This window comes from Lepisosteus platostomus, chromosome 10 (assembly GCF_059453375.1).
Source record: "Lepisosteus platostomus isolate fLepPlt1 chromosome 10, fLepPlt1.hap1, whole genome shotgun sequence".
NCBI classification, from domain to species: Eukaryota; Metazoa; Chordata; class Actinopteri; order Semionotiformes; family Lepisosteidae; genus Lepisosteus; species Lepisosteus platostomus.
Genome location: NC_142620.1, coordinates 35,062,056 through 35,083,629, shown reverse-complemented (window position 1 = coordinate 35,083,629; position 21,574 = coordinate 35,062,056).

Genomic DNA, 21,574 nt, shown 5'->3' with positions numbered 1-21,574 from the left:
TCCATAATATCGCTATTCTATTTTTTCGAAGAAATGTTTGTTAAAAGAAAAGTCCAGCACCAGCTGGATTCGAACACACAACCTGTGCGTTGTTAGTCACACACCTAGACCAGTAGGCTACAAGACAACTCGCATGAACAGGGACGCGAAACAGCCTTACACAGCCCTGTCGCAGTACACGAATATAATCATACCATTATTAAATTCTTTAGACACGCGATTCCATATTATATTCCCTTTAAATCAAATTCTAAAAGTATGCTTGTTGACTCCGGTATCACGTTAGTTCAAGACTTCGAAGCTTAAAATGTTTAGGGAGAAATGGAATACTGGTGTGTATTTTTTTCTTTAAAGTACCAAGACCAGCTATATACTGTATGTTTATGTTCCAAAATTAATATCGTTTATGGCCTTCACACGCGTTGCAGTATGCTCCTATTCTTTTTATGCTCAGCTACTAAGATTTCCCTTCAGTGGTAAAATTAGATATGAATATTCAATACTTAAACGGGCACAGTTAAGACATTAAATATACATATACATACTGTATACAGTACAGTTTGCATACGGTAATATGTTTATGTTCCTAAATCAATCTCTTTTATGAGCATGGGAAAGGTTAGGTGAATCACTGTACTTTGCATGATTGGAAACAAATGCGTGATTGCGAAATGCTGTGGTGTTACTTTTACAAAGACGGTCAATGAAAAAAAGAATGTTGACCAGGGCAATACTTTGAGTTTACACTTACAGCTTGTCCAAGGTCATTCATTATTAATACTATTTGTAATATCTTCGTTAAAGACTGATGGCCACAGCTCAAACATGAGAGGTTGAGCTTTATTAGCTCCACCTTGCGGAAATTCCGGATACTATTATTTTGCTTGTCGTATTATAGGAGAATTTACGGTAACTAGCGGTATTTACCGGTAACTCGCGGTATTTACCGATAGCTTGCGGTAGACTGCATACAGCGTACCGGAAAATAATGCGGTATCGCCCGCGCATTTTGAATGGCTGCATCTGTAGTCACTTATGAGAAGAGCCTTATGGTTCACAGAGCAGGTGTTTAGTAGTACTGATCTGGACAATCTCGGGGATCCAGGATGCAGCAGAGTGGGTTCCAGGAATGGCAGAGAGAGTAAATTTTGGTCTGTCGTAGAAAGATTTACAGTAAACGTCTTTACTGTTTCTGTTTTAGTATTGAATATTTATATGGAATTTTACCACTGAAGGGAAATCTTAGTAGATGAGCATAAAAAGAATAGGAGCATACTGTAACGCGTGTGAAGGCCATAAACGATATTAATTTTGGAACATAAACATACGGTATATGGGTGGTCTTGGTACTTTAAAGAAAACATACACACCATTATTCCATTTCTCCCTAAATATTTTAAGCATCGAAGTCTTTATCTAACGAGATACCGGAGTCAACAAGCATACTTTTAGAATTTGATTAAAAGGGAATATAATATGGAATCGCGTATCTAAAGAAATTAATAATGATATAATTATATTCATGTACCGCAACACAAGAATAGTACACACTGTACATTGTCTGTTGATAATGTTTCTGTAGTGCTTTTTCAGCACTCTGCATGTGACCTTGCCGGTGGTGCTGTGGGTTAGGTTCCTGACTCCCACGTTACATGGTCTGTGATCGAATCCCACTGGAACCATGACTTTTTGTTTTAACAAACATTTCTTTGATAAAATGAAACGTTTCCCTTGGTCAGAGATTAAATAAAACCTCACTAGCACCAAACAAATTTATATTTCTAAATATCACAACATGATCGAATTTAAGTCATTTTAATAACAATGAATAGTCACCTATGCGTTACAATATAAACATTTATTTTGATTTAAATCGCGTTTTGATTTAAATCGCAAACGCGGGTTTAATATATGTGTTTTTTGATTCACAATCAGACAAATGCAACATAAATTGATAACTTTGTCTTATTAAGTATCTTAATAAACTTTCAGCATAACTTTCTCCCCGTTTAGATTTATTTTTCTTGGGATCTTGGGATCAAACGTGGAAAGATTAGATTGTAATCATTTTTATTTTTTAAATACATTTTATAAAAGTGTAATCTATGCTAAAAAGTTGTACACCACCTGCTATAAAGATCCATATTGTAATACTTTCGGGTTCGGATAGGACAGACACAAGAACTCAGACTTGCGGAGTTAAAGCAAGTTAAAGCCTTGATTTTATATATCACCTTTAAAAGTGGAATCTCAAAGCAAAGTAAATACCCAACACTGATTGTACCCATCTGTCATGCTAATAAAGCACCTTGAATTGAATTGAATTGAGGGAGAGAGGGGGGAGGGCGAGCAAGAGAGCCAGGACAGACAGACAAATAAGATACACTCCACAGACATTCACAACAGTGACATGTCATAAAACGTTTGCACATATAGTTAAGTTATTACTTGATTTTCAAAGTGCAATGAAATACAATATTGTTGTTGTTGCTGTTATTGTTGTTTTTATCCTGTAAAGCGTTTTGAGAAGCCACCTTTAAAGGCAATATATAAAAGCGCTGATTCTTATGGAATGTGTTCCGCCGGGGATTCAATTTTTTTTCTTTAATCACGTATCTAAGGAAATAGCAGTATAACTTTGTTCATGCACAAACAGGGGCATCTTACATTATTAATTTGGGTGTCTCCTCTTGCCAGAAAGCTCTAAATTGCATTTTGAGTGCGGTTTTTGAAATTTTCTAAATTGCAACCCATAAATAAAGCTGATACAGTTTAGAAAACTAAAAATGAAAAAAGAATCTGGACCAGGGCAATACTTTGAGTTTACACTTACAGCTTGTCCAAGGTCATTCATTATTAATACTATTAGTAATATCTTCGTTAAAGACTTTGATGGAGACAGCTCAAACATAAGAGGTTGAGCTTTATTAGCTCCACCTTGCGGAAATTCCGGATACTATTATTTTGCTTGCAGTATTATAGGAGAATTTACGGTAACTAGGGGTATTTACCGGTAACTCGCGGTAGACTGCGTAAAGCGCACTGCAAATTAATGCGGTATCGCCCGCACATTTTGAATGGCTGCATCTGTATGTGTTTTCTTCCAGAAAATAATTTAATTTAGTTGCAGTAGTTGCGCTGAGGAGTACCTTTTGATATCATGTTTGTGAAATCCACAACAATGCAATAAAAACTATGAAAGAAATCATGAATCAAGGCATATTATATATATTTCACTTAACAAAGTCTACAATCCCAACATACCACAAGCGCAAATAATCTGCAGTTATATCAACAGAACTATCAACAGAATGGATAGTGTACAATTAACTGAGGGTATACTATAGTGCCAGTGCCAGGTGCATGCGCAACATCTGGTTAGCACCTTATACCCTGCGGTACCGCTGTGTACATACAGTACGAACATGTTGTGATATTTAGAAATATAAAAATGTCAATATAACGCCGATAATATTTGCTAATTTAGTTTTTCAAAGAAATGTTTATTCGTTAAAATAAAACTCATAGCAATGACACACTCACACCACAGACACAGTGATATAGCATGGTGGTGAAACAGCCATACACATATCAACAGGAAGTCTTATACTACTGTTTGTGCTACAGTACCTGAATATAATTATATTGATATTAATTTCTTTAGATACGCGATTCTATATTATATTCCCTATTAATCAAATTCTAAAAGTATGCTTTTGTTTACTCCAATATCGAGCGTATTCGCAGAAAAGCTTAAAACTATCACTTTTCTCACAAAGTACTGTATATAAATGTACAGTAACATGGTCAGAAGGAGCACGTAAAAATGTTTCCGAAATAACCACATGTAAGACTTTGATGCTTAAAATGTTTAGGGAGAAATGAAATACTGGTGTGTATTTTTTCTTTAAACTACCAATACGAGCCATATACAGTATAGTTTACATAATATGTTTATGTTTATAAATTAATATAGTTTCTGACCTTCAGATGCATCATGCTCCTTTTCTTTTTATGCTCAGCTACTAAAATTTCCCTTTAGTTGTAAAATTCCACATAAATATTCAATACTAAGCAGATTAAAACATGCACAGTAAAGAAATTAAATGATAATTTTTTCACTACCGACCAATGCACCATGAGTGTCCCTGTCGGTACCCAATCACGTCCCGTGGTATGATGTAGGTAGTTGCATGCAGTATGGGTTTGTACCGCACACTTTGAATGGCTGCATATGTATATAAATATACTAAATATACAGCAAATACAGCATGATGCATATGGTTTTAAAGCCAATCAGAAACTTAAAGGCAGCGAATACTTCAAAAATTAAGAAGCTTCAAATTTCGGTCACATCATGATTGTTACACAAGAGAGTGAAACTTCAATTACAGTTATGATTTTAATCAATTTAATTTTTTATTGTCCTAATCTGGACACAATTTTTATAATCACTACATATTTTTATAATCAAAATCCACAGTAAAATGTTATTTTCATAACTTCAAATGATTAATTTTTTTAATTGCTTACATTTTTATTATAAGAATGTTTCACACATATTGTATTGTAGTGGCCTAAAAACCATACAGTATCATACTGTATACACAGTCATTCAAGTAGGTAGCTGTGTTAGCATGCATAGGCTGCAAAGGAACAAGTAAAGGTTTCCATGCTGAAATTAGAACAAAAAGCATTTTGGCTGTGGAGCCTTCTTCAGGTGTGAGAAAGAGAGGAAAATCAGCAGCTGATAAAGCATGGGAGAACAAAAGCTGTTGGACTCCTTATTCTGGCCATTTTCTTTTATTAGATTACGTTATTATGCAACAATCAAGCTCAGAAGACACTTCCCACACCCAGGAAACATTGGTGTAACCTCACCCAAGGAGAAATGCAGGCTCTCCAAACTCTCCATTTCATGATTGTAATCCCTTCCCCTTAAGGGTGCTCCGGCTCTTTCACATTTTAGTTGATTTTGTGCACCTGCTCCCGGTTCCTGCCCTTCCCTACAAAAGCCAGATGCTCACTCTGTTCCGGGCTCTGCACTGGAATACAGGCGCCCGGAGGCCTGCCTACTACTGAGTCACCTTACGTCCGAAGCTCAAAGGCATAGGCCTCCTATCGACATCCCAAACCAGCCAAGTCTGAGACCTGGAGTGCCTGGTCCCATTACCCTTTTTTATATCCCTGACCCTTCGCTGGATCCCGCTCCGGTTTTTAACTTTGTCATGTCTCTCTTGGATTGGATCATCTGGCTCTGGACTTTTGCCTGCTCTAGATTTCCCTTTAGACTCCCCTAAAGTCTAAAGGGACTGTTTGCCTGGACCACACCTCCCCAAGCACCTGCACACCTACATCATGTCCCTCTGTCTGCCAGCCCAGTTCCTCGTCTCCTCCCCATGTCTGTTCACTCCCTTCCGGATTCTGCTGTCTGCATAGGGTCCTGAAAAATGCTTTGTAACACTCCGCAATAGTGCCGACATTGTCATCAAACCATTGGACAAAAGTGGTGCTGTTGTGGTGTGGCAAAAATACCAATATATCAATGAAGCTTCCAGACTACTAACCAACACTTCTGCCTACCATCCTCTCCCACAGGATCCTACCACTAACTATCAAAATGAAGTGGTATCCACCATCTCTCTTCTGATCAGCAACAAGGAACTCCCCCAAAGAGGTGAACCGCCTCATTGTTGAACATCATCATGTATGCCAATTTTACCTCCCTCCTAAAATCCACAAACCCAAGACCCTTGGATTCCCCGTGGTCTTAGCATGCAACTGTCCCACGTCTCACATTTCAGCCTTTCTCGACAGCGTTATGAGACCACTGGTTGAAGGGCTTCCTCTGTACATCAAGGAGACCAACCATGCCCTACATTTTAATGATTTCTAGTTTCAGGACACAGAATGATACATCATATCCTTATACACCGTCATTTCCCACAATGATGGTATTACAGCCCTCAAGCACATGCTGGACAAACGCATAGTGCTTGATCCACCTACCCACACTCTTGTATGCCTTGGTTCATGAATGTAAAATCTGTCTGTCTGATTGGATTGCACTTTATTTCATTGAGCTGTTCTGACACGTACTGTATATTTGAACTAAACTTAAGGTTTGCTTCTCTCATGATTTTGTTATGCGAAATGTTTTTGACTCTTGCTAAACTCTGAGATCCTGACTGATCTGACTTTCTATTTGTCTCATTTAGCTGAAACAGAAAAAGAAGACATTCTGTAGTTAAGCTTTTCGGAAATCTATTTATTATAAAAGCACTAACATCGACACATGTACTGCTCCTGTTCATACCCTCTCATTAATTTGCAAATGCATGGGACTAAAGGTCTGCTTTTTTCATAACTTTGTTATGCTGAATGTTTTTGACACTTGTTAAACTCTGAGATCCTGACTGACTTGACTATTGATTTGTCTCATTTAGCTGAAACAGAAAAAGAAGACATTCTGTAGTTGATCTTTATGGAATTTGATGTATTATAAAATCATTAACTTTGTCAAAGGTGCTGCTGCTGTTCATAGCCTTTTATTAATTTACAAATGCACTGAACTCTGCAACGCTGCACCCCTTTTAATTTTTAACATCTTTTTCACCTTTGTCTGTCCGGAAGGTGGGGGTTGGGGCTGCTGTAATTGTCTCCCCTACCTCTGTTTAACATCTGATATGTCCTCACTACTGCTATGAGAACTTGAATGTGAATTGAACATTTAAATAAAGCAATATATAAAGATAATAAAAGACTCTGCCACAACCAGCTAAATACAGTACATACATATATACAGTGCCTTGCGAAAGTATTCGGCCCCCTTGAACTTTTCAACCTTTTGCCACATTTCAGGCTTCAAACATAAAGATATACATTTTTTATTTTATGTGAAGAATCACCAACAAGTGGGACACAATTGTGAAGTGGAACGAAATCTATTGGATTTTTGAAACTTTTTTAACTAATAAAAAAATGAAAAGTGGGGCGTGCAAAATTATTCGGCCCCTTTACTTTCAGTGCAGCAAACTCACTCCAGAAGTTCAGCGAGGATCTCTGAATGATCCAATGTTGTCCTAAATGACTTTGTAGAGCCACCTTTTGCTGCGATTACAGCTGCAAGTCGCTTGGGGTATGTCTCTATCAGTTTTGCACATCGAGAGACTGAAATTCTTGCCCATTCTTCCTTGCAAAACAGCTCGAGCTCAGTGAGGTTGGATGGAGAGCGTTTGTGAACAGCAGTTTTCAGCTCTTTCCACAGATTCTCGATTGGATTCAGGTCTGGACTTTGACTTGGCCATTCAAACACCTGGATACGTTTATTTGTGAACCATTCCTTTGTAGATTTTGCTGTATGTTTGGGATCATTGTCTTGTTGGAAGATAAATCTCCGTCCCAGTTTCAGGTCTTTTGCAGACTCCAACAGGTTTTCATCCAGAATGGTCCTGTATTTGGCTGCATCCATCTTCCCCTCAATTTTAACCATCTTCCCTGTCCCTGCTGAAGAAAAGCAGGCCCAAACCATGATGCTGCCACCACCATGTTTGACAGTGGGGATGGTGTGTTGAGGGTGATGAGCTGTGTTGCTTTTACGCCAAACATATCGTTTTGCATTGTGGCCAAAAAGTTCGATTTTGGTTTCATCTGACCAGAGCACCTTCTTCCACATGTTTGGGGTGTCTCCCAGGTGGCTTGTGGCAAACTTTAGACGAGACTTTTTATGGATATCTTTGAGAAATGGCTTTCTTCTTGCCACTCTTCCATAAAGGCCAGATTTGTGCAGTGTAAGACTGATTGTTGTCCTATGGACAGACTCTCCCACCTCAGCTGTAGTTCTCTGCAGTTCATCCAGAGTGATCATGGGCCTCTTGGCTGCATCTCTGATCAGTCTTCTCCTTGTCTGAGCTGAAAGTTTAGAGGGACGGCCAGGTCTTGGTAGATTTGCAGTGGTCTGATACTCCTTTCATTTCAAGATGATCGCTTGCACAGTGCTCCTTGGGATGTTTGAAGCTTGGGAAATCTTTTTGTACCCAAATCCGGCTTTAAACTTCTCCACAACAGTATTACGGACCTGCCTGGTGTGTCCCTTGGTCTTCATGATGCTCTCTGCGCTTTCAACAGAACCTTGAGACTATCACAGAGCAGGTGCATTTATACAGAGACTTGATTACACACAGGTGGATTCTATTTATCACCATCAGTCATTTAGGACAACATTGGATCATTCAGAGATCCTCGCTGAACTTCTGGAGTGAGTTTGCTGCACTGAAAGTAAAGGGGCCGAATAATTTTGCACGCCCCACTTTTCATTTTTTTATTAGTTAAAAAAGTTTCAAAAATCCAATAGATTTCGTTCCACTTCACAATTGTGTCCCACTTGTTGGTGATTCTTCACATAAAATAAAAAATGTATATCTTTATGTTTGAAGCCTGAAATGTGGCAAAAGGTTGAAAAGTTCAAGGGGGCCGAATACTTTCGCAAGGCACTGTATATATCAATAAATTATTATCATTAATGAAACTTATTGGTGGGGAATTCTTAAAAAATTAAGAAGCTTCATGTGTAGAAACATTATGATTGTAACAAATCGTCACGTTTAACTCTCTTGTGTATCAGTTAATCAGTTATGCTTTTTAATCAATATAGTTTCTCCAGTGTCCTAATCAGGAAAAAAGTTTATTTTTATTTATTCGTGTCTGCTGTAGTTGCACCCTTTGCAATGACTGGATAGTTATCCCTTCCAAATTGCTTGTCTGTCTGGGGGGGGTGTACACTTTAGTGATCGTGAATGTCAAGTAAATATACTGTTATATATACATTTTAAAAATGTATATATATATAAAATTGAAAAAAAAAATCAATGCAAACATAATATTTACAATTGACAATGTCATTCTATTTACAATTGGTTTAATTTGCCATTATACAGATGCAGCCATTCAAAATGAGCAAGGTACGCTACAGTAAAACGTGGTGGGCGTGGCGGCATATACCGCATTATACCGTATGCAAATTAGATTATGATAATAGTATCCAGAAGCAGACCTTGACCTTGTAAAATCGACAGGTGGAGCTAATAAAGCTTTACGTCTCATGTACAGCATTTAAGCTGTTGCCAGAAAACACTGCTGAGGGACAATCTTTTTCCAATTAAGAATTTAAGTTGTATACTCTTTAGACTTTTAATAATTTTAAACTGTGTATTACAGCATGTTAATCATTAAACATTAAAAAGTCGGTATATTTTATAAAAGCAAGATTGCTCAGTTGGACAAAAGTACACAACCTTCCACCTTCATCATAAGTATTTTAATTATGCAGAAATATGTTATGTATCAAAGTCTTTACGGAAGATATTACTAATATTATTAATAATGAATGACCTTGGGCAGGCTATAAGATCAAAGTATTCTTTGTAACCGTCTGCATTAGTTTAACTGTTGAAACACGAAAAGTCTATTTTTCCATTAACAAAAAGTAACACCACAGCATTTCGTTGATCCGATCACTTATTCGTTTCCAATCATACAAAGAAAGTTTTCAAAATCTCAGATTCACCATGCCTTTCACATGCTCATAAATTATATTAATTTAGGAACATAAACATATTATTCAAACTCTATATGGCTGGTATTGGTAATTTAAATAAAAAATACACACCAGTATTCTACTTTCTTCCTAAACATTTTAAGCATCAAAGTCTTGCACTCGGTTACATACTGTAGTTATTTTGGAAAAGTTTTTTACGTGCTCCTTCTGACTATATTAAGTTTATATACGTTGTAAAAAGTTATAATGTATATAACCTTTTCTGCGAAAAAAATCATTATTGCAGTAAACAAAAGCATACTTTTTAGAATTTGATTAATAAGGAATATAATATGGAATCGTGTATCTAAAGAAATGAATGATATAATTATATTCATATACTGTAGCTCAAATTATCACAGTAGTACACTTTCTTTGGAAATGTCTGCTTCAGTTTCACCCCTTCCCACTTGATTACTTCTGTGGCGTAATGGTTTAAGTGTGTGCTTTCCGAGTGGTAAGTCATATGTTCAAACCCAGCTGTCACCATGAGTTTTCTTAGAACAAATAAAAAATTATTTGAAAAACTAAAATAGCAAATATTATGGACACTATATTGACATTTTTAGAATTTAAATAATACGAAATATACTATGGAATTGCTTATCTAAAGAAATTAATATAATTATATTCATATACTGTAGCTCAAATCCTCATAAAAATTATACACAAGAAGAGTATTATTGGACAATGTTATGAGGCACTGGTGGAATTTCTTTGTAAACTGAAGAGTTATAGAGGAGACACTGTGTATCGCCTCTTTTTACAACTGTAAAAAAGAACATTCCACTCAGTGGGCGGTGCACTGTTATCTCTATCACCTGCTAATTCATTTCACACCACGGGAAGACAGGAGAATGTGATTGTACTGTATCTGTATGAAATGTGTGTTGCGTTTACAAAATTAAAGTGTTTAAAATGTTTAATTAAAACGTTAAAAAAACTTACAGCTTACACAAAGATTCTAAGATGATCACAAGGAAGTATATTGCATCTCTAATGGTCTAACCTCATTACCTCCATTTTGATTAAAATCGCAAATGCCTTTATTGATTCACAATCTGACAATGCAACATAAATTGTTATCTTTGTCTTCTAAATCCTAATTGAATATAGTTATATTGTTATTAATTTCTTTGATACACGATTCCATATTGTATTCCCTATTAATCAAATTCTAAAAAGTATACTTTTTTACAGCATTTAATATTGTATTGATTGTACAGTTGGACTGTTTGATAAAATAGAGAGGCCATGACAAGGTGCTGGGTCTGTTGTGGTAGACAAACTGACACCTTGTGCATTCTAGATGCCTGCAGGTTCGTATACCATTGTAAATTGCATTATACTTATTTATTTTTTTACTTAAACAAGTGCATATAATTCTGACAGCTTCAAGATGTTTTGTTTGTATACAGTGCTGCATTACTTTTCTTTGCTAGAGCAATGTATGCTTAGGCAAAAAGTCAATTGTGAAGAATGTTAAATGGTATTTTTACCATTCTGTTGTCATTTTGTCCTTTAAATAGTTGTGATGTTTTGAAGATATACAATGTTCTGCTACTTCTGCTTGTTTTGATATTGTGCTTGCTTGGAGAAAGTTGGTTAATAATTATTGGCATATAAACCCATTTTGCTGTTTCTGGAGGCAGAAACCATGTACAGATGCAGCCATTCAAAGTGCGCGGCACAGACACGTACCGCTGGTAATTAATAATAATAATTGCTTACACTTATATAGCGCTTTTCTGAACACAGGTAATGGGGACTCCCCTCCACCACCACCAATGTGCAGCACCCACCTGGATGATGCGTCAGCAGCCATAGTGTGCCAGAACGCTCACCACACATCAGCTTTTTCAGTTGGGAGGAGAACAGAGTGATGAAGCCAATTTTTAGGTGGGGATTATTAGGAGGCTATGATTGGTAAGGGCCAATGGGAAATTTGGCCAGGATGCCAGGGTTACACCCCTACTCTTTTCGAGAAACGCCCTGGGATTTTTAATGACCACAGAGAGTCAGGACCTCGGTTTTACATCTCATCCAAAGGATGGCGTTTACAGTTGGTTGGTTGGTTTACAGTATAGTGTCCCTGTCATTATACTGGGGCATTAGGACCCACACAGACCTCAGGGTGAGTGCCCCCTGCTGGCTTCACTAACACCTCTTCCAGCAGCAACCTTAGTTTTTCCCAGGAGGTCTCCCATCCAGGTACTGACCAGGCTCACACCTGCTGAGCTTCAGTGGGTTGCCAGTTGTGCGTTGCAGGGTGATATGGCTGCTGGCGACATGATGCGCAATGACGCGTAATACCGCGATCGTGATTGGTTGACCGACAGGGGCACTCGTGGTGCGTTGGTCGGTCTTAGAAAGATTTAAATGTCTTTACTGTGCCCGTTTTAGTATTGAATATTTATATGGAATTTTACTACTGAAGGGAAATCTTAGTAGCTGAGCATAAAAAGAATAGGAGCATAACGGGTGTGAAGGCCATAGACAATATTAATTTTGGAACACAAAAATACAGTATTACAGTATATGGCTAGTCTCTGTACTTTAAATAAAAAATACAAACCAGTATTCCATTTCTCCCTGAACATTTTAAGCATCGAAGTCTTTAACTAACATGTGAAATAGCGTGTATAAAAAGTAGTAGTTTAAGCTTTTCTGCTGATATAATATGGAATTGCGTATATAAAGAAATTAATAACAGTATAATTATATTCATATACTGCAACACAGTAATACAATATGGTCACTCGTTGCTACGCAACGCAGAAACACAGCCACGGGTAACTAGCAAAGAGAGGACATTAGCTAGCCAATGTGATAAAGGAATAAATGATTTTTTAACTTCTTTTGCACATTTATTTGAACATTTCCATCAATTGTACAAGCACTTGGAAACTGTCCAATCCCTAGTTCATCTGCATTTTTTATGCTCCAGGCATTCTCCCAGTCTGACGCTGGTCTGTGTCTTCTAGGATATAATGCCGGCGATTTGTGTTAAAATTGGGTTTCCAATAACGCCGCAGCAAACTCTTGTTTTTATGTCCACTATAACGGACAATCTCCTTTGCTTTTAACTGAGCGTGTTACGGATTCGGCCAGTGAAACCGAAACCAAGTAGTGAAACCACTTGCGGGAGCCGACAGAGACAAGTCGTGATCCAAATACCGTAGCCGAAGGAGAGAGCTGAGAGTCCAGGGGAAACCAGTGATCCAAACAGGGAGAGAGTAGCCAAAGCCAGACCGTAATCCAAAACCGTAGACGAAGGAGAGAGCCGAGAGTCCAGGGGAAGCCAGAGAACCAAACTAGGAGAAAGCAACCGAAGCCGAGCCGTAATCCAAAAGACGTAGTAAAAGGGGATAAACCAAAGTCGGAACCAGAACAGTACGAGGAGGTAGAAGGCGAAGTGCAACTAAGTAGCTCGAAAGGGGAACCAATACTGAGCGAGGGGGTAGGGAAAGACTAATGCTTAAATACCAGATTTGATGGAGGTGTGGTGGTGAAAGCGTACACTGATAGGTGGACTGATGAACTAAGGCTACGCCTTCTTCTGCCTCTTTCGTTGCCGAGAGGCAGGGATCGTAACATTACCCCCCTCTCTATGGGGACAATTAGGGAAACTCTGATGGAAATCCCGGATCAGGTTTGAATCCAGTATATCTCTTTCCGCTACCCACGACCGCTCCTCTGGACCGTAGCCTTCCCAATCCACTAGGTATTGCAGGGATCCACGAGACCATCGGGAATCTAAGATCTTAATTACGGTGTAGGCAGGAAGTCCATCAATTACTCGAGGTGGTGGGGTGCGGTTGTTGTTGCGGTTTAGACAGAGTGGATCTGCGAAAGGGCTTAAGGAGGGAAACATGGAATGTAGGGTGAATCCTGAGGGTAGGAGGCAAGGCCAGCCAATAAGTTACAGGGGTAACCTGGGTGAGGACATGAAAAGGACCGATGAACCTGGGAGCAAGCTTGCCAGAAGGTTGCTTTAGAGGAAGGTTGTGGGTAGACAGCCAGACAAATTGTCCACGTGGAAATCTGGGTATGGTTCGACGGTGTCGATCCGCCACGGTCTTCTGCCGAGCTGCAGTGTGAAGAAGGGCGGCTTTAGCCTTCTTCCAGAAGTCCTGCAGGTTAGTGATATACTCCTGAACAGAAGGAACTTCTGTGTCCGGCAGGGAGTCCAGGAAGAGAGGAGGCTGATAACCTAAGGCACACTTGAATGGTGACATGCCGGTCGAAGAAGTATACAAAGAATTATGAGCATATTCTGCCCATGGAAGCAATGACACCCAGTTATCTTGGGTAGATGAGATATATGCCCGTAAGTAGGTTAGCAGTTCTTGATTCATACGCTCAGTTTGACCATTGGCCTGTGGGTGGTAAGCTGAAGTAAGTGAAACTGAGGCTCCCAGTGACTTACAGAAGGCCTTCCAAAATCGTGAAATAAACTGGGGGCCCCTATCAGAAACAATGTCTTTAGGGATGCCATGAAGACGGAAGATATGCAGTACGAACAGGTCTGCTAGTTCCCTAGCTGAAGGCAAGGAAGGTAGGGGAATAAAATGGGCGGATTTAGAGAAACGATCTACTACTACCATGACTGTCGTGTATCCTTGGCTTGGTGGAAGGTCAGTAATGAAATCAACTGAGAGGTGGGTCCAAGGACGGTCGGGGATAGGTAAGGGATGAAGAGGGCCTGCCGCCCTCATCCGAGAAGACTTAATTCGGTAACATATAGAGCAGGCTTGGACATACTCCTTGACATCTTTAACCATGGTTGGCCACCAGAAATCTCTAGAGATGAAATCCAAGGTACATCGGAATCCAGGGTGTCCGGCGAAGCGGGAGTCATGTCCCCATTGTAAGACAGAAGATCTGACTGGGGTTGAGACAAATAACTTGTCCTGAGGGGACTGAGGAGGTACAGTTTGTCCAGCCAAGGCACGTCTGCCAGGTATCTACCAGAATGGATGATGGGTTCAGGAAGCAGTTCAGCCTCAGGGGGGTCTTGGATCTGTGAGAGAGCGTCAGCTTTGATGTTTTTAGAGTCTGGAGTGTAGGTGATAAGGAAATTAAATCTGTTGAAAAAGAGGGACCATCTGGCCTGGCGAGGACATAGACGTTTGGCCGATTGTAAATACTCCAGGTTTTTGTGATCAGTGTATATCAAGAATGGATGATGAGCTCCCTCCAGCCAGTGCCTCCATTCCTCCAATGCTAACTTAATAGCCAGAAGCTCACGGTTATCAACATCATAGTTCATCTGTGCAGGAGATAACTTCTTAGAAAAGAAGGCGCAGGGGTGAAGAATCTGTTTTTCTCCATGACGTTGAGAGAGAACAGCGCCCACACCATGGCCAGAAACGTCCACCTCAACAACAAAAGGCAAAGAAGGATCAGGGTGTTTCAGGATGGGGGCAGTGGTGAAAAGGTGTTTCAGGTGCTGAAATGCCTCTTCTGCTTGAGGGGTCCATTTACCTAAAAAGGTTATGGGAGCAACCACCGAGCTGAAGTTTCGAATAAACTTTCTATAGAAGTTGGCAAAGCCAAGAAACCGTTGTATGTGTTTAAGGTTCTTGGGTGTGGGCCAATCAGTAATTGCAGAGACTTTACTTAAGTCCATTTCTACCCCTTCTGGAGAGGTGATGTAACCTAAAAAGTGAATCCTAGAAGCATTAAAAGTGCACTTCTCCAGTTTGACATAAAGTTTATTCTTTATGAGTCGGGAGAGTACTTGTCTGACATGGAGAACATGATCCTGGAAGGTATTAGAGAAAATTTGAATGTCATCAAGGTATACCAAGACAAACCTTTGTAGCAGATCACGAAAAATATCGTTAATAAAGGTTTGAAACACTGCCGGGGCATTTACCAAACCAAAAGGCATGACCAAATATTCATAATGTCCATGGGTAGTCATAAATGCCGTCTTCCACTCGTCCCCTTCCCGAATACGGATTAAATTATAGGCCCCCCGTAGATCCAGTTTGGTGAAGATCTTGGCCCCATGCACGGACTCAAGTGCTGCCGGAATTAAGGACAAAGGGTACCGATTTTTAGTAGTGATCTCATTAAGGCCAAGATAATCAATACAGGGATGGAGCCCACCATCCTTCTTTTCCACAAAAAAAAAAACTGGCACAAGCAGGTGAAGTAGATGGGCGTATAATTCCAGCCTTTAGAGAATCTTGTATATATACTTTCAGGGCCTCGGATTACGTATTGGAGAGTGGAAATATACGACCTTTAGGAGGAATAGATCCTGTCAAAAGGTCGATGGCACAGTCATAAGGTCGGTGGGGTGGGAGAGCCAAGGCCTCTTGCTCATTAAAGGCTTCCTGTAGATTAGAACATTGGGGGGTATCGTAGGAACGCCAGAAGGGGGCGTTTCCATGAGTGCAACTCTTACAGGCAGACGACAGCAACTACCAATACATTGGGGTCCCCAAGTTAAAATTTCTCTACGGGACCATGAAATGGTAGGGTCATGCTGTTGGAGCCAGGGAAAGCCTAGTACAAGGGGATGTGATGGGGTCTCGGGGAGATAAAACCAGATATCTTCAACATGTGTGGCGCCAATTTGCAATCTTATTAAGTCAGTTTGCCATCTTATAAGTCCTGGAGACACTGGGGAACCATCAATAGATTGTACACGAAGAGGAGGAGTCACCTGGGTCAGGGGCAGTTTCCAAGCTTGAGCTAAGGAGGCGTCGATGAAGTTCCCCGCTGCCCCCGAGTCAACAAAAGCAAGAAGTGGGGTCTGTTTATTACCCCAAAATAATGTAGACATAATAGAAAATCCTGAGAAAACCTTAGAGGATTGAGTTAACTCACTCACCACAGGATCTTGAGTAGTTGGGAGGCGCCTCAAAGACGAACATTAAGCAGGGCAGTCAGCTTTAAAGTCTCCTAATTTTCCACAGTACATACAGCGGCCCTCTCATCTGCGTCTCTCTCTTTCTTCTGGAGTTAACCGGGCGTGGGCAATTTCCATAGGTTGTTCCGAGTCTAGAGTGTTGGTAGGTGGTGGCCGAAGAACCTCTTGTATCTGTGTCTGAGATCTTTCTCTATTCCTCTGACGAAGTCTAAACTGTAACTCCAACACCTGGGAAATTACTTCCTCCAAAGTTCTGCCTGACTGTGGCATAGTTACCAGGTGATCCTTTATTTCTTCACATAATCCTTGCAGGAAAAAAAAAAATTAGGACCTCATTATCCCAGTGAGTCTGTGCTGCTGCTACTTGAAAGTCTATGGCATAATCCTGTGCAGACCTGCAGCCCTGGCGGATAGATGAGAGGCGGTAGGCGGAGACTTGTCCAGCTGAGAAACGACAAAAAAAAAACCTTAAATTTCTCTAAAAAGAGATCATAGTCCTGTACCTCAGGAGCCCTGCGATCTAGTAAGGCAGTAGCCCATTCCAGAGCACGGCCAGTTAACAGAGAAACTACGAAGGCAGTCTTGTCTTGAGGAGAAAAAAAAAGTTACCGGATGGAGCCTGAAAACCAGCGCACACTGTGCCAAGAAGCCCCGACATTTAGTAGGGCTGCCGTCAAACCTGTCAGGGGGTGTAAGTGGAAGAGGTCGAGGAGCAGGTGTAGAAGCTGGCGGGGGCGGAGCCAAAGCGGCAGCTCCAGCATTACTTTCACTATTACTGGTAGGTGGCATTGCCGACAGGTGCGCTGAAATCTGTTGGACGGAAGCCTGTGTAGCGGCGAGGCTTCTTAATAAGACAGAATTAAGTGTTCTGAGCTTTCCCAAGTGAGGCCCATCTCTGTTCATCTCTGTGGTGCAGCCACTATTCATGCAGGCTGATTTAAGGTTTCCTTTGATAAGGGACAGCTCCCAAAGGGGGATGCACTTAGCTAAGCCTGGCTATCGTGATCAATGGTCATCCATTGGCACCTATCTGTCTAGGGAGTGCCAGATGGACATCTGGACTGCATTCCTAGGTGTCAGGAGTAAATGACTCATATCTCACCTTGATCAACCAATCAGGGACTGGTAGGGCCGAGTAACCCACGTGGGATGCCCAGGGAACTTTTAGCCAATGAATGAGCTGAAGTTCCTCAAGGTAAAAACAGGCAACACAGGAGAACTATTCTGTGGACTTTTCTGAAAAGGAGAGTTCTAAGGAGATTTCCAGGGCAGGACGGCCCAGGAGCAGAAAGGCTCCCAAGGGCAGGACATTCTCGCAGCACGCCTCCTGACCATCCTGAGACTCAGCCCGGACAACCACGGAACAGCCAGAGTGTCCGAGTGCCAGAACTTAGCTTTGTTCTAAGAGTTGAGAGCGGAGGTTGCCAGAGAGTAACCAGAGGATCCACCCGAGGTTAGCATCAGCAGCAAGCCTCGTGAACAGGTCGGAACTGTGGACAGCTGAATCACTATTCAGAACTAGTGCTTCATCAGGAACGAACCGGTCTTCTTCCTGACCTGCTGGGACCCACAGTCATCTTTTCTCCTGTGCACAATATTTGCTAGTTAAAGCCACCACTAACTAGCCGGTCAGTAAGCATCAGCAGCGCACCGTCACAAGCCGCACAGCACAGCCTGGCACGCAGCCAGAGAGCGCGGATTGGACAGCAAGAGCCTGCAACGGTTTCTTTGTGCCCGCAGGAGATCTGAATCCCCAGAGATTGGATGAGTATTCAACTTCAATGCATTACAGCTCGAGAATTCAATTGTTATCCCAACCAGTTGATATCAATTTAATTCCTAAGAGTTATGTACCTGTTTTGAGTATCTAATGTAGAAGTTATAACCAAGTTCATTTACGAAACGGTCTAAATGAATGATATACCGAACGTACAGTATGTCCTCTTGATATATGTAATTCTTCGTAACTGACTGAATATATACCTTTTGTATTATGATAACCCTCTCGACAAAATCTGTTAGGTTTACATGCATATTCTATATATTAATAAATGTATCCTCGTGTATTAGTACCTGTGTGTGCGTTGTTAGAGTTATACCGCAAGGTTGGATTCTAAGGCCATCAAAAGAATCATTTTGTGATTTACTGCTACAATTAATAATTGTCCCAGTAAATGCCCAAATCCTACAGAACTGGTGCCTCGTGAGAGCACACTACACTGCACACAACCATTGCAGCGGAATTTGCATCGTTTGGCAGGGCTATGATTCATACAAGTGGTGGTGGATTTGTAGACAAAATGTATTTACATTGGGTTGCTGTAAGTGGAGCACTAATAAGCCCAAAGCTCTACTTATTATTTTACAAAAGACTGCACCTGACAAGCTGGACAGTATGCTTCTCAAAGTACTTTACAGGATAACAACATACAGTTTACATAATATGTTTATGTTCCTAAATTAATATCGTTTATGACCTTTATGACCTTCGTTATGCTCCTCTGCGTTTTATGCTTAGCTACTAAAATTTCCTTTTAGTGGTAAAATTCATATAAATATTCAATACTAAGTGGATTAAAATGTGCACAGTAAAGAGATTAAATGATTAAATATTTTCACTAATGACCAATACACCACATTATCTTCCGTGTCGCATTAACATTGGAATGTTTTTTTTAGAAGTGTCAAAAGAAGCGATACACAACCTGTCTCCTCTATAACTCTTCAGTTTACAGAGAAATTCCGCCAGAGTCTCACAACATTGTCCAATAATACCCTTCTCGGGTCTAATTTTTAGTCAAGCAGGATTTGAGCTACAGACCATAACAGACCAAAAAACAGAATCCACCTGCGATTCGGGTGTTAACAAAATGTGTTTACAAAGAAAGTGAAATACAGTAATACTACCAGCTATATAGATACATCTATTTAGATATTTAGATCCTTAAATTAATATCATTATTAATTTCTTTAGATACGTGATTACATATTCTCGATTATAAAACAGATAATTGCGGTCCTGGAATCTGACTGGCTGTCACCCTTCGGAAGCGGTACCATAATCTCTGGTATACGGACCCCCCTGAAATTTAACTTTTTACTGTGTGATAAATTTTAAAGACTACTTCTTAGCGTAGATAAGAAAGCATATATAAAAAAGCTTGGATTCTCAAGTATCTGGTACAAGTATCTTTTAAAACATTCTTTGCTGTGCTCTTGAGGATTCTTGTGATATTTTGAGCTCTGGTTGAATGATAAGTGCTGCAGTTTAAATAATTTTCGTTGTTAGAAATTATGAAACGCTCTGTTAAAAGCAGATTTTATGTCTGTTATACTAAAAGAAAATGCCTGATGAACTAGGGATTGGACAGTTTTTCAGTGCTTGTACAATCGATGGAAATGTTCAAATAAATGTGCTAAATAAATAAACAAAAAGAGTAATTTATTACTTTACCCTATTGGCTAGCTAATGTCCCGTCCTTGTTAGTTAGATCAACGAAATGCTGTGGTGTTACTTTTTGTTGATGAAAAAATAAAGTCTTTTCATTTAAAATGACGGTTACAAATAATGTGGACCAGCGTAATACTTTGAGTTCTTGTCCAAGGTCATTCATTATTAATACTATTAGTAATATCTTCGGTAAAGGCTTTAATGCAGAAAATATTTCTGCATAATTATAATATTTATGATAAAGGTAGGTTGTGTACTTTTGCCCAACTGAGCAATCTTGCTTTCATAAAATATACCAACTTTTTAATGACTGATGATTAACATGCTGTAATACACAGTTTAAATTTAAAAGCTGTACATGAGAGGTTAAGCTTTATTGGCTCCTCCTTGCGGTTTTACAGGAGATTCCGGATACTTTCCGGCATGACGTTAAATGACGCGTTACATCTCGTGATACTGCGTTTTCATGTGACACGCCCACCGCAGTGTACCACAAAATACCCCACGCGTTTTGAATGGCTGCATCTGTAAAAGTAGAGGAAGCAAATAAATGTATGTTCCGAGTCTTCTCATCTGTCGTCATTAGATCCTACACTACAGATGCAGCCATTCAAAATGGGTGAGGTATTTCACGGCATACCGCGACGCCCACCGGGGTATCACCCGGTATCACGTGTGTCACGTGACTAGCTATCCGGCGTCGCCTTGTAAAACCGCCAGGGGGAGCTTAACCTCTCATGTACAGCATTCGAGCCTTTAATTTTGAACTGTGTATTACAGCATGTTAATCATCAGTCATTCAAATGTTGGTATATTTTATGAAAGCAAGATTGCTCAGTTGGACAAAAGTACACAACCTACCTTTATCAGAAATATTTATGCATCAAAGCCTTTACTGAAGATATTACTAATAGTATTAATAATGGATGACTTTGGACAAGCTGTATACTCAAAGTATAATTTCTTTAGCACATTTGTACAAGCACTTGGAATCTGTCCAAGCCATACTTTGTCAGGCATTTTGTTTTACTTCAACGGGCATAAAAACTTCCTTGCTTTTAACAGGGCGTTTCATAATTTCTAACTACGAAAATGATTTAAAATGCGACACCTATCATGAAAAGAAAAAAATACACACCAGTATTCCATTTCTCCCTAAACATTGTAAGCTTTGAAGTCTTTAACTAACGTGATACCGGAGTCAACAAGCATACTTTTAGAATTTGATTAAAAGGGAATATAATATGGAATCGCGTATCTCAAGAATTTAATAATGGTATGATTATATCCGTGTACTGCGGCAGGGCTGTTTCGCCTGCCTGCTTATGCGAGCTGTCTTGTAGCCTACTGGTCTATGTGTGTGACTACCAACTGGCAGGTTGTTTGTTCGAATCCAGCTAGTGCTGGACCTTTCAGTTTTATTTATTTATTTTTTAATCGCGTAACATAAACATATTACCGTATGCAAACTGTACTGTATACAATATGTATATGTATATTTAATGTCTTAACTGTGCCCGTTTAAGTATTGAATATTCATATCTAATTTTACCACTGAAGGGAAATCTTAACATAAACATACAGTATATGGCTGGTCTCGGTACTTTAAAGAAAAAAATACACACCAGTATTCCATTTCTCC